At 31.8% G+C, this 12,500-nt stretch overlaps 1 protein-coding gene across 1 annotated transcript in view; it reads left to right on the plus strand.

Annotated features, from left to right (window-relative positions):
• Window positions 1-12,500, plus strand: part of Gprk1 (G protein-coupled receptor kinase 1) — a 133,518-nt gene that overhangs the window by 45,582 nt on the left and 75,436 nt on the right. The window lies entirely within an intron of this gene.

The following is a 12,500-nucleotide window of genomic DNA, read 5'->3' on the forward strand; positions in this document are numbered from 1 at the left end:
CTCTTACTTATTTCACATTGAATTTCTCCTTTATTTCACATTAGATTCCTCTTGCTTATTTTACATTAGACTCCTCTTACTTATTTCACATTGAATTTCTCCTTTATTTCACATTAGATTCCTCTTGCTTATTTTACATTAGACTCCTCTTACTTATTTCACATTGAATTTCTCCTTTATTTCACATTAGATTCCTCTTGCTTATTTTACATTAGACTCCTCTTACTTATTTCACATTGAATTTCTCCTTTATTTCACATTAGATTCCTCTTGCTTATTTTACATTAGACTCCTCTTACTTATTTCACATTGAATTTCTCCTTTATTTCACATTAGATTCCTCTTGCTTATTTTACATTAGACTCCTCTTACTTATTTCACATTGAATTTCTCCTTTATTTCACATTAGATTCCTCTTGCTTATTTTACATTAGACTCCTCTTACTTATTTCACATTGAATTTCTCCTTTATTTCACATTAGATTCCTCTTGCTTATTTTACATTAGACTCCTCTTACTTATTTCACATTGAATTTCTCCTTTATTTCACATTAGATTCCTCTTGCTTATTTTACATTAGACTCCTCTTACTTATTTCACATTGAATTTCTCCTTTATTTCACATTAGATTCCTCTTGCTTATTTTACATTAGACTCCTCTTACTTATTTCACATTGAATTTCTCCTTTATTTCACATTAGATTCCTCTTGCTTATTTTACATTAGACTCCTCTTACTTATTTCACATTGAATTTCTCCTTTATTTCACATTAGATTCCTCTTGCTTATTTTACATTAGACTCCTCTTACTTATTTCACATTGAATTTCTCACTTATTTCACATTGAATTTCTCACTTATTTCACTTTAGATTCCTCTTGCTTATTTTACATTAGACACCTCTTACTTATTTCACATTGAATTTCTCACTTATTTCACATTAGATTCCTCTTGCTTATTTTACATTAGACTCCTCTTACTTATTTCTCATTGAATTTCTCACTTACTTATTTCACATTAGATTCCTCTTGCTTATTTTACATTAGACTCCTCTTACTTATTTCACATTGAATTTCTCACTTATTTCACATTAAATTCCTCTTGCTTATTTCACATTAGATTCCTCTTGCTTATTTTACATTAGATTCCTCTTGCTTATTTCACATTGAATTTCTCACTTATTTCACATTAAATTCCTCTTACTTATTTCACATTAGATTCCTCTTGCTTATTTACATTAAACTCCTCTTACTTATTTCACATTGAATTTCTCACATTTTACATTAGATTCATCTTGCTTGTTTTACATTAGACTCCTCTTACTTATTTCACATTGAATTTCTCACTTATTTCACATTAAATTCCTCTTGCTTATTTCACATTAGATTCCTCTTGCTTATTTTACATTAGATTCCTCTTGCTTATTTTACATTAAATTCCTCTTGCTTATTTCACATTAGATTCCTCTTGCTTATTTTACATTAGATTCCTCTTGCTTATTTTACATTAGACTCCTCTTACTTATTTCACATTGAATTTCTCACTTATTTCACATTAAATTCCTCTTGCTTATTTCACAGTGGAATCCTCTTGCTTATTTTACATTGAATTTCTCACTCATTTCACATTAGATTTCTCTTGTTTATTTGACATTAAATTCCTCTTACTTATTTCACATTGAATTTCTCACTTATTTCACTTTAGATTCCTCTTGCTTATTTCACAGTGGAATCCTCTTGCTTATTTCACATTGAATTTCTCACTTATTTCACATTAGATCCCTCTTGCTTATTTCACATTGAATTTGTCACTTATTTCACATTAGATTCCTCTTGCTTATTTGACAGTGGAATCCTCTTACTTAATTCACATTGAATTTGTCACTTATTTCACATTAGATTCCTCTTGCTTATTTCACAGTGGAATCCTCTTGCTTATTTCATGTTGGAATTCTCTTGCTTATTTCATATTGGGTTCCTCTTGCTTATTTTACATTAGATCCCTCTTGCTTATTTTACATTAGACTCCTCTTACTTATTTCACATCGAATTTCTCACTCAATTCACATTAGATTCCTCTTGCTTATTTTACATTAGACTCCTTTTACTTATTTCACATTGAATTACTCACTTATTTCACATTGGATTCCTCTTGCTTATTTTACATTAGCCTCCTCTTACTTATTTCACATTGAATTTCTCACTCATTTCACATTAGATTCCTCTTGCTTATTTCACAGTGGAGTCCTCTTGCTTATTTCACATTGAATTTCTCACTTATTTCACATTAGATTCCTTTTGCTTATTTTACATCAGACTCTTCTTACTTATTTCACATTGAATTTCTTACTTATTTCTCATTAGATCCCTCTTGCTTATTTTACATTGAATTTCTCACTTATTTCACATTGAATTTCTCACTTATTTCACATTAGATTCCTCTTGCTTATTTTACATTGAATTTCTCACTTATTTCACATTAGATCCCTCTTGCTTATTTTACATTGAATTTCTCACTTATTTCACATTGAATTTCTCACTTATTTCACATTAGATTCCTCTTGCTTATTTCACAGTGGAGTCCTCTTGCTTATTTCACATTGAATTTCTCACTTATTTCACATTAGATTCCTTTTGCTTATTTTACATCAGACTCTTCTTACTTATTTCACATTGAATTTCTTACTTATTTCTCATTAGATCCCTCTTGCTTATTTTACATTGAATTTCTCACTTATTTCACATTGAATTTCTCACTTATTTCACATTAGATTCCTCTTGCTTATTTTACATTGAATTTCTCACTTATTTCACATTAGATCCCTCTTGCTTATTTTACATTGAATTTCTCACTTATTTCACATTGAATTTCTCACTTATTTCACATTAGATTCCTCTTGCTTATTTCACATTGAATTTCTTACTTATTTCTCATTAGATCCCTCTTGCTTATTTTACATTGAATTTCTCACTTATTTCACATTAGATTCCTCTTGCTTATTTTACATTGAATTTCTCACTTATTTCACATTAGATTCCTCTTGCTTATTTCACATTGAATTTCTCACATATTTCACATTAGATTTCTCTTGCTTATTTGACATTAGACTCCTCTTACTTATTTCACATTGAATTTCTCACTTATTTCACATTAGATTCCTCTTGCTTATTTTACATTAGACTCCTCTTACTTATTTCACATTGAATTTCTCACTTATTTCACATTAAATTCCTCTTGCTTATTTTACATTAGACTCCTCTTACTTATTTCACATTGAATTTCTCACTTATTTCACATTAGATTTCTCTTGCTTATTTGACATTAGACTCCTCTTACTTATTTCACATTGAATTTCTCACTTATTTCACATTAGATTTCTCTTGCTTATTTGACATTAGACTCCTCTCACTTATTTCACATTGAATTTCTCCCTTATTTCACATTAGATCCCTCTTGCTTATTTCACAGTGGAATCCTCTTGCTTATTTCACATTGAATTTCTCACTTATTTCACATTAGATCCCTCTTGCTTATTTCACATTGAATTTCTCCCTTATTTCACATTAGATCCCTCTTGCTTATTTCACAGTGGAATCCTCTTACTTATTTCACATTGAATTTCTCACTTATTTCACATTAGATTTCTCTTGCTTATTATACATAAGACTCCTCTTACTTATTTCACATTGAATTTCTCCATTATTTCACATTAGATCCATCTTGCTTATTTCACATTGAATTTCTCCCTTATTTCACATTAGATCCATCTTGCTTATTTCACAGTGGAATCCTCTTGCTTATTTCACATTGAATTTCTCACTTATTTCACATTAGATCCGTCTTGCTTATTTCACATTGAATTTCTCACTTATTTCACATTAGATCCCTCTTGCTTATTTCACAGTGGAATCCTCTTGCTTATTTCACATTGAAAATCTCACTTATTTCACATTAGATTCCTCTTGCTTATTTCACATTGAATTTCTCACTTATTTCACATTAGATCCCTCTTGCTTATTTCACATTGAATTTCTCACTTATTTCACATTAGATCCCTCTTGCTTATTTCACAGTGGAATCCTCTTGCTTATTTCACATTGAAAATCTCACTTATTTCACATTAGATTCCTCTTGCTTATTGTACATTAGACTCCTCTTACTTATTTCACATTGAATTTCTCCCTTATTTCACATTAGATCCCTCTTGCTTATTTCATATTGAATTTCTCACTTATTTCACATTAGATTCCTCTTGCTTATTTCACATTGAATTTCTCACTTATTTCACATTAGATCCCTCTTGCTTATTTCACATTGAATTTCTCACTTATTTCACATTAGATCCCTCTTGCTTATTTCACAGTGGAATCCTCTTGCTTATTTCACATTGAAAATCTCACTTATTTCACATTAGATTCCTCTTGTTTATTGTACATTAGACTCCTCTTACTTATTTCACATTGAATTTCTCACTTATTTCACATTAGATCCCTCTTGCTTATTTCACATTGAATTTCTCACTTATTTCACATTAGATCCCTCTTGCTTATTTCACAGTGGAATCCTCTTGCTTATTTCACATTGAATTTCTCACTTATTTCACATTAGATCCCTCTTGCTTATTTCACATTGAATTTCTCACTTATTTCACATTAGATCCCTCTTGCTTATTTTACATTAGACTCCTCTTACTTATTTCACATTGAATTTCTCACTTATTTCACATTAGATTCCTCTTGCTTATTTTACATTAGACTCCTCTTACTTATTTCACATTGAATTTCTCACTTATTTCACATTAGATTCCTCTTGCTTATTTTACATTAGACTCCTCTTACTTATTTCACATGGAATTTCACTTATTTCACATTAGATTTCTCTTGCTTATTTTACAGTGGACTCCTCTTACTTATTTCACATTGAATTTCTCACTTATTTCACATTAGATTCCTCTTGCTTATTTCACACTGGAATCCTCTTGCTTATCTCGCATTGAATTTCTCACATATTTCACATTAGATCCCTCTTGCTTATTTGACATTAGACTCCTCTTACTTATTTCACATTGAATTTCTCACTTATTTCACATTAGATTCCTCTAGCTTATTTGACATTAGACTCCTCTTACTTATTTCACATTGAATTTCTCACTTATTTCACATTAGATTCCTCTAGCTTATTTGACATTAGACTTCTCTTACTTATTTCACATTGAATGTCTCACTTATTTCACATTAGATTCCTCTTGCTTATTTTACATTAAACTCCTCTTACTTATTTCACATTGAATTTCTCACTTATTTCACATTAGATTCCTCTAGCTTATTTGACATTAGACTCCTCTTACTTATTTCACATTGAATTACTCACTTATTTCACATTAGATTTCTCTTGCTTATTTTACATTAGACTCCTCTTACTTATTTCACATTGAATTTCTCACTTATTTCACATTAGATTCCTCTTGCTTATTTCACAGTGGAATCCTCTTGCTTATTTCACATTGAATTTCTCTTAATTCACATTAGATTCCTCTTACTTATTTCACAGTGGAATCCTCTTGCTTATCTCGCATTGGATTCCTCTTGCTAATTTCACATTAGATTTCTCTTGCTTATTTCACAGTGGAATCCTCTTGCTTATTTCACATTGAATGTCTCACTTATTTCACATTAGATTCCTCTTGCTTATTTCACAGCGGAATCCTCTTACTTATTTCACATTGAATTTCTCACTTATTTCACATTAGATCCTTCTTGCTTATTTTACATTAGACTCCTCTTACTTATTTCACATTGAATTTGTCACTTATTTCACATTAGATCCCTCTTGCTTATTTGACATTAGACTCCTCTTACTTATTTCACATTGAATTTGTCACTTATTTCACATTAGATTCCTCTAGCTTATTTTACATTAGACTCCTCTTACTTATTTCACATTGAATTTCTCACTTATTTCACATTAGATTCCTCTTGCTTATTTCACAGTGGAATCCTCTTGCTTATCTTGCATTGGATTCCTCTTGCTAATTTCACATTGAATTCCTCTTCCTTCTAATAACTCGTATCTACTAATTAGTCATATTTTTTATTAAATCATAAACTCCAAATGTTTACTGCCTCCTATCTATACAATTTATATCAAGGTGCCATAAATTTCTCTTCCCCAACTATAAACATCGTTGATCATTCCCCCCAAGGTGAATGCCCCCCCCCCCCCCCCCCCCCCGAGGAATGCGGTTAGTCATGCCTATTACTAAATCCCATCCAATCTCTTCGGGTCATTCCCCATCGCCTGATTATCCGCCGGTCACCGCCTGACAGTTAAAACATTCTTTACGACTTGGCATCAAACGTTGCCATAGATTGCCTGCTTCTTTCTTCCTTGCCAGTTCCATTTGGTTAATGCACTCGTGTGGGTGTGTGTGTATATGTGTATGTATGTATATATATATATATATATATATATATATATATATATATATATATATATATATATGTATGTAGAAATATTATATATATATATATATATATATATATATATATATATATATTTATTTATAAACATATGTATATATATTTATTTATTTATATATATATGTATATATATATATATTTATTTATATATAAATATATGTATATATATATATATATATATATATATATATATATATATATATATATATATGTGTGTGTGTGTGTGTGTGTGTGTGTGTATGTATTTTTCCTTTATTATTGCAACTTGGTTCGATGACTTGTGGAGGTTTAATTAAATCACTTCCTCTTATGTCTGATGCAAATATTTATCAAAACAATACTTATACATCTTCGGTTTGGTTCAGTGGTATTCAAAAGATAAAAATTATATTTTTGAAATAAGAGATGGAACGTCTCTTGGAAATTAAATTAAAAGAAACGTAGAATCACTTATGTGAAGTTCTGGTCGTGATAAAGTTAATGCTTGTACTAGAAAGACAAATAAAAAAATACACAAACACACACAACAGAAAAGTAAGTGATTTTATCACAGTGAATTTTAAAAATCATACACTGGAGGTTTTGATTAATGTTGTAGTACGAGACTGTGCTTCCAATATAATAGAATTTTCAGGAGACCACGTTACGGATGTGTTTTCTCAACATTAAAGAATAATATATTTCTTATAAAAATAACTATGATTTAATTTTGTTGCGATAGACTTTCTACGTAATATAACCCTGCCCCCTTTTTACACAAGATTTTTTTTTTTTTTTTTTTTTCCTCCGTGATAGACTGTCTACGTAATACAACCTGCCCCTTTTAATACACTGGTTCAAGTTGCCTGTTTTATTCTGCATAGAATGTCAGGCAGCTCCGAATATTCATATATTAAAGGTTGTGGTGACCTAGTGGTAGCGTCCTTGCCTGGTGATTGCTAGACTGAGGCTCAAGTCCCGCTCATACTCGTTAGTTCCTTGTCGCTGCAACCTCACCATCCTTGTGACCTAAGGTTGGGAAGGTTTGCCGGAGCATATAGGTCTATCTGCCGAGTCATCAGCAGCCATTGCCTGGCCCTCCTTGGTCCTAGCTTGGGTGGAGAGGAGGCTTGGACGCTGATCATATGTATATATGGTCATTCTCTATGGCATTGTCCTAGTTGATAGGGTAAGGTCACTGTCCCTTACCTCTGCCATTCATGAGTGGCCTTTATACCTTCAAAGGTAAAGGGCATTATTGATATCTAGATTATATACATTCATAAACGCATATTTTCATGACCATCTGAAAATTTATTTATTATTTTACAAAGTTTGGCTTTGAATATATTTTTAATGAGCAACCTTATTCTTAGAAGGAAGAAACGGGTATCTCTAAAGAAATGGAATAATTATATTTAATATTACATTATTTCCATCATATACAAATTTCGCTCATGAATTGTGTATACAGTATATAAAGATTAACAAAAGTATAATATCAATGTTTTATTAAACTAACTTGGGATTTTTTTTCTAGAAATTATTCCATGAGAATCTTATTTGGATCTTTTTTTTGTATATAGTTTTTAAAACGATATCCCTATCTCCATTAATGTTATTTTCATTCAAGTCCATCAGCCAAAGGAATTCTTACGAATAATAAAAAGGGTTTGTGCTCAAATCATGTTTTACTTAACCATCCCCCCTCAAAAAAAAAAAAAAAAAAAAAAAAAAAATCCATATATATCCATACAAATACCGTAGAAAGGTGCGCCTATTATTCCTGTGGTTCTTCCCATTGTTAATATTCCCATAGAAATGTATCATAACTTGAAATATCGTAAAGAAAATTTTTTCTCTGTACTTGATTACAGACATATAATTCAACCACAACAACAATAATAACAATGGCTGCATCAACAAACCCTCATTTATAATTCGTGGCAGACACGTTGAATTAACTGGCCTCTTTTCAAGAGCTCTCTCCCATTTTCCTTCAGTCAATTTGCATACCTAATGAAGTCGAGAGTCTGAAATCTAAGGCTTTCTCTTTTTTCCATCAGTTGGTTACGTGATCTGAATCTGAAGAATGGTATTTAAGATCCGTAGACTTTTTACTGTTTGGTCCATTAGAATGATCTTGATTAGTGCTCTCTCTCTCTCTCTCTCTCTCTCTCTCTCTCTCTCTCTCTCTCTCTCTCTCTCTCTCTCTCTCGTCAGTTGGATTATCTTGATTTAAATGATAAAAATTATGACAAACTACTGGGATTTATTTTATCGAAAGGATTGCTTGCAAAATCCAACCATTTTATATACTGTATATTCATATATATTGTGTGTGAAAGATAAAGGAACTTAACGCCAGTATCATTGCATAATTGATTTTAATGAATGCCAAAATTTATCATGTTTATTTTTCCCCAAAAACCTGTGATACTTTGTCTATAATATATTCATTTTATGTTTCCCATTGTTGCAAAAATTATGCAGTTTCCATGAATATAATTACAAAGTATTTTCATTTATACTTGTTTTCATATCAGTTGGTTGACTAACTAATGAGGAATTGTGAAAACACGGTTGTTTGATGTTTCCATTATTTCTAGATGCAATGTCCACGGTGGAATGAATATATTCATTTGTCCACACACATTTACATTGAACGTTTGTAATTTCAACTTATTTTTCTTACACCGTAAGAGAAAAACTTGTTTATTTACTAAAGCTACCGGAAGGGTGGGGCAGCCAGTGATTATAGCCGTTTAGAAGCATTTTATAAGTGCAACAGTGGTGTAAACAGTGATTATAGCCTTTTAGAAGCGTTTCATAAGTGCAACTGTGGTGTAAACAGGGATTATAGCCTTTTAGAAGCAGTTCAGTTCAGTTCAGTAAAGACTGTCTTGCCTTATGCAGGACACGGGCTCTTGCGTTGGCAGCCCGTAAGATTTTAGAAGCGTTTCATTAGGGCAACTGGGATGTAACCAGTGATTTTAGCCTTTTGGAAGCAGTTCAGTTCAGTTCAGTAAAGACTCTCTTACCTTATGCAGGACACGGGCTCTTTCGCTGGCAGCCCGTAAGATTTTAGAAGCGTTTCATTAAGGCAACTGGGATGTAACCAGTGATTTTAGCCTTTTGGAAGCAGTTCAGTTCAGTTCAGTAAAGACTGTCTTGCCTTATGCAGGACACGGGCTCTTGCGTTGGCAGCCCGTAAGATTTTAGAAGCGTTTCATTAGGGCAACTGGGATGTAACCAGTGATTTTAGCCTTTTGGAAGCAGTTCAGTTCAGTTCAGTAAAGACTCTCTTGCCTTATGCAGGACACGGGCTCTTTCGCTGGCAGCCCGTAAGATTTTAGAAGCGTTTCATTAGGGCAACTGGGATGTAACCAGTGATTTTAGCCTTTTGGAAGCAGTTCAGTTCAGTTCAGTAAAGACTCTCTTACCTTATGCAGGACACGGGCTCTTGCGTTGGCAGCCCGTAAGATTTTAGAAGCGTTTCATTAGGGCAACTGGGATGTAACCAGTGATTTTAGCCTTTTGGAAGCAGTTCAGTTCAGTTCAGTAAAGACTCTCTTGCCTTATGCAGGACACGGGCTCTTTCGCTGGCAGCCCGTAAGATTTTAGAAGCGTTTCATTAGGGCAACTGGGATGTAACCAGTGATTATAGCTTTTTAGAAGCATTTTATAAGTGCAACTGTGGTGTAAACAGTGATTGTAGCCTTTTAGAAGCGTTTCATAAGTGCAACTGGGGTGTAAACAGTGATTTTAGCCTTTTAGAAGCGTTTCATAAGTGCAAATTGGGTGTAACCAGTGATTATAGCCGTTTAGAAGCATTTTATAAGTGCAACTGTGGTGTAAACAGTGATTATAGCCTTTTAGAAGCGTTTTATGAGTGCAACTGTGGTGTAAACAGTGATTGTAGCCTTTTAGAAGCGTTTCATAAGTGCAAATTGGGTGTAACCAGTGATTATAGCCGTTTAGAAGCATTTTATAAGTGCAACTGTGGTGTAAACAGTGATTATAGCCTTTTAGAAGCGTTTTATGAGTGCAACTGTGGTGTAAACAGTGATTGTAGCCTTTTAGAAGCGTTTCATAAGTGCAAATTGGGTGTAACCAGTGATTATAGCCGTTTAGAAGCATTTTATAAGTGCAACTGTGGTGTAAACAGTGATTATAGCCTTTTAGAAGCGTTTTATGAGTGCAACTGTGGTGTAAACAGTGATTGTAGCCTTTTAGAAGCGTTTCATAAGTGCAAATTGGGTGTAACCAGTGATTATAGCCGTTTAGAAGCATTTTATAAGTGCAACTGTGGTGTAAACAGTGATTATAGCCTTTTAGAAGCGTTTTATGAGTGCAACTGGGGTGTAAACAGTGATTATAGTCTTTTAGAAGCGTTTTATTAATGCAACTGTGGTGTAAACAGTGATTATAGCCTTTTAGAAGCGTTTCATAAGTGCAACTGGGGTGTAAACAGTGATTATAGCCATTTTAGAAGCGTTTCATTAATGCAACTGGGGTGTAAACAGATATTAGATCCTTTTAGAAGCGTTTCATAAGTGCAACTGTGGTTTAATCAGTTATTTTAACCTTCTAGAAGCGTTTCATAAGTGCAACTGTGGTGTAACCAGTGATTTAGCCTTCTAGAAAGCGTTTTCTAGTAACTTCAGAGTTACTTTCATTCTACATCTCCAGCGAGGTTTGCTTTTTTGCTTTTCTTAATCTCAATTTCATACCAAAGGAACTGATTTAAGCAGTGTTAAATTCGTTGTTTTGAGAGACCTAAGAGTTCTAAAATCCCTCCAATTATTTGAATTATGATATTTCGAAAATGCATAGACTAAGAGAAATTCTTTTAGTAAGAGTTCTAAAACTCCTCCAATTATTTGAATTATGATATTTTGAAAATGCATAGACTAAGAGAAATTCTTTTAGTAAGAGTTCTAAAATTCCTCCAATTATTTGAATTATGATATTTCGAAAATGCATAGACTAAGAGAAATTCTTTTAGTAAGAGTTCTAAAATTCCTCCAATTATTTGAATTATGATATTTCGAAAATGCATAGACTAAGAGAAATTCTTTTAGTAAGAGTTCTAAAACTCCTCCAATTATTTGAATTATGATATTTTGAAAATGCATAGACTAAGAGAAATTCTTTTAGTAAGAGTTCTAAAATTCCTCCAATTATTTGAATTATGATATTTCGAAAATGCATAGACTAAGAGAAATTCTTTTAGTAAGAGTTCTAAAATTCCTCCAATTATTTGAATTATGCTATTTTGAAAATGCATAGACTGTAAGAGAAATTCTTTTAGTAAGAGTTCTAAAATTCCTCCAATTATTTGAATTATGATATTTCGAAAATGCATAGACTGTAAGAGAAATTCTTTTAGTAAGAGTTCTAAAATTCCTCCAATTATTTGAATTATGATATTTTGAAAATGCATAGACTAAGAGAAATTCTTTTAGTAAGAGTTCTAAAACTCCTCCAATTATTTGAATTATGATATTTTGAAAATGCATAGACTAAGAGAAATTCTTTTAGTAAGAGTTCTAAAATTCCTCCAATTATTTGAATTATGATATTTTGAAAATGCATAGACTAAGAGAAATTCTTTTAGTAAGAGTTCTAAAATTCCTCCAATTATTTGAATTATGATATTTTGAAAATGCATAGACTAAGAGAAATTCTTTTAGTAAGAGTTCTAAAACTCCTCCAATTATTTGAATTATGATATTTTGAAAATGCATAGACTAAGAGAAATTCTTTTAGTAAGAGTTCTAAAATTCCTCCAATTATTTGAATTATGATATTTCGAAAATGCATAGACTTTAAGAGAAATGTTTTCTGAAATTTTTGCTTTTATAACAGTATTCAATTGCTTAGTTTGTTTGTGAGTAATGTAGGATACTTTTTTATGAGCGTTTGCTAACGGTATTTGCATTATGTATTCATAAACATGATGTTGACGCTAATATTTCGTCTTTTGTTCTTTACATGATTAGGACACAATCCATTTTATTTGTGTTATTAATATCACTGA

Source organism: Palaemon carinicauda, chromosome 15, assembly GCF_036898095.1.
Source record: "Palaemon carinicauda isolate YSFRI2023 chromosome 15, ASM3689809v2, whole genome shotgun sequence".
NCBI lineage: Eukaryota > Metazoa > Arthropoda > Malacostraca > Decapoda > Palaemonidae > Palaemon > Palaemon carinicauda.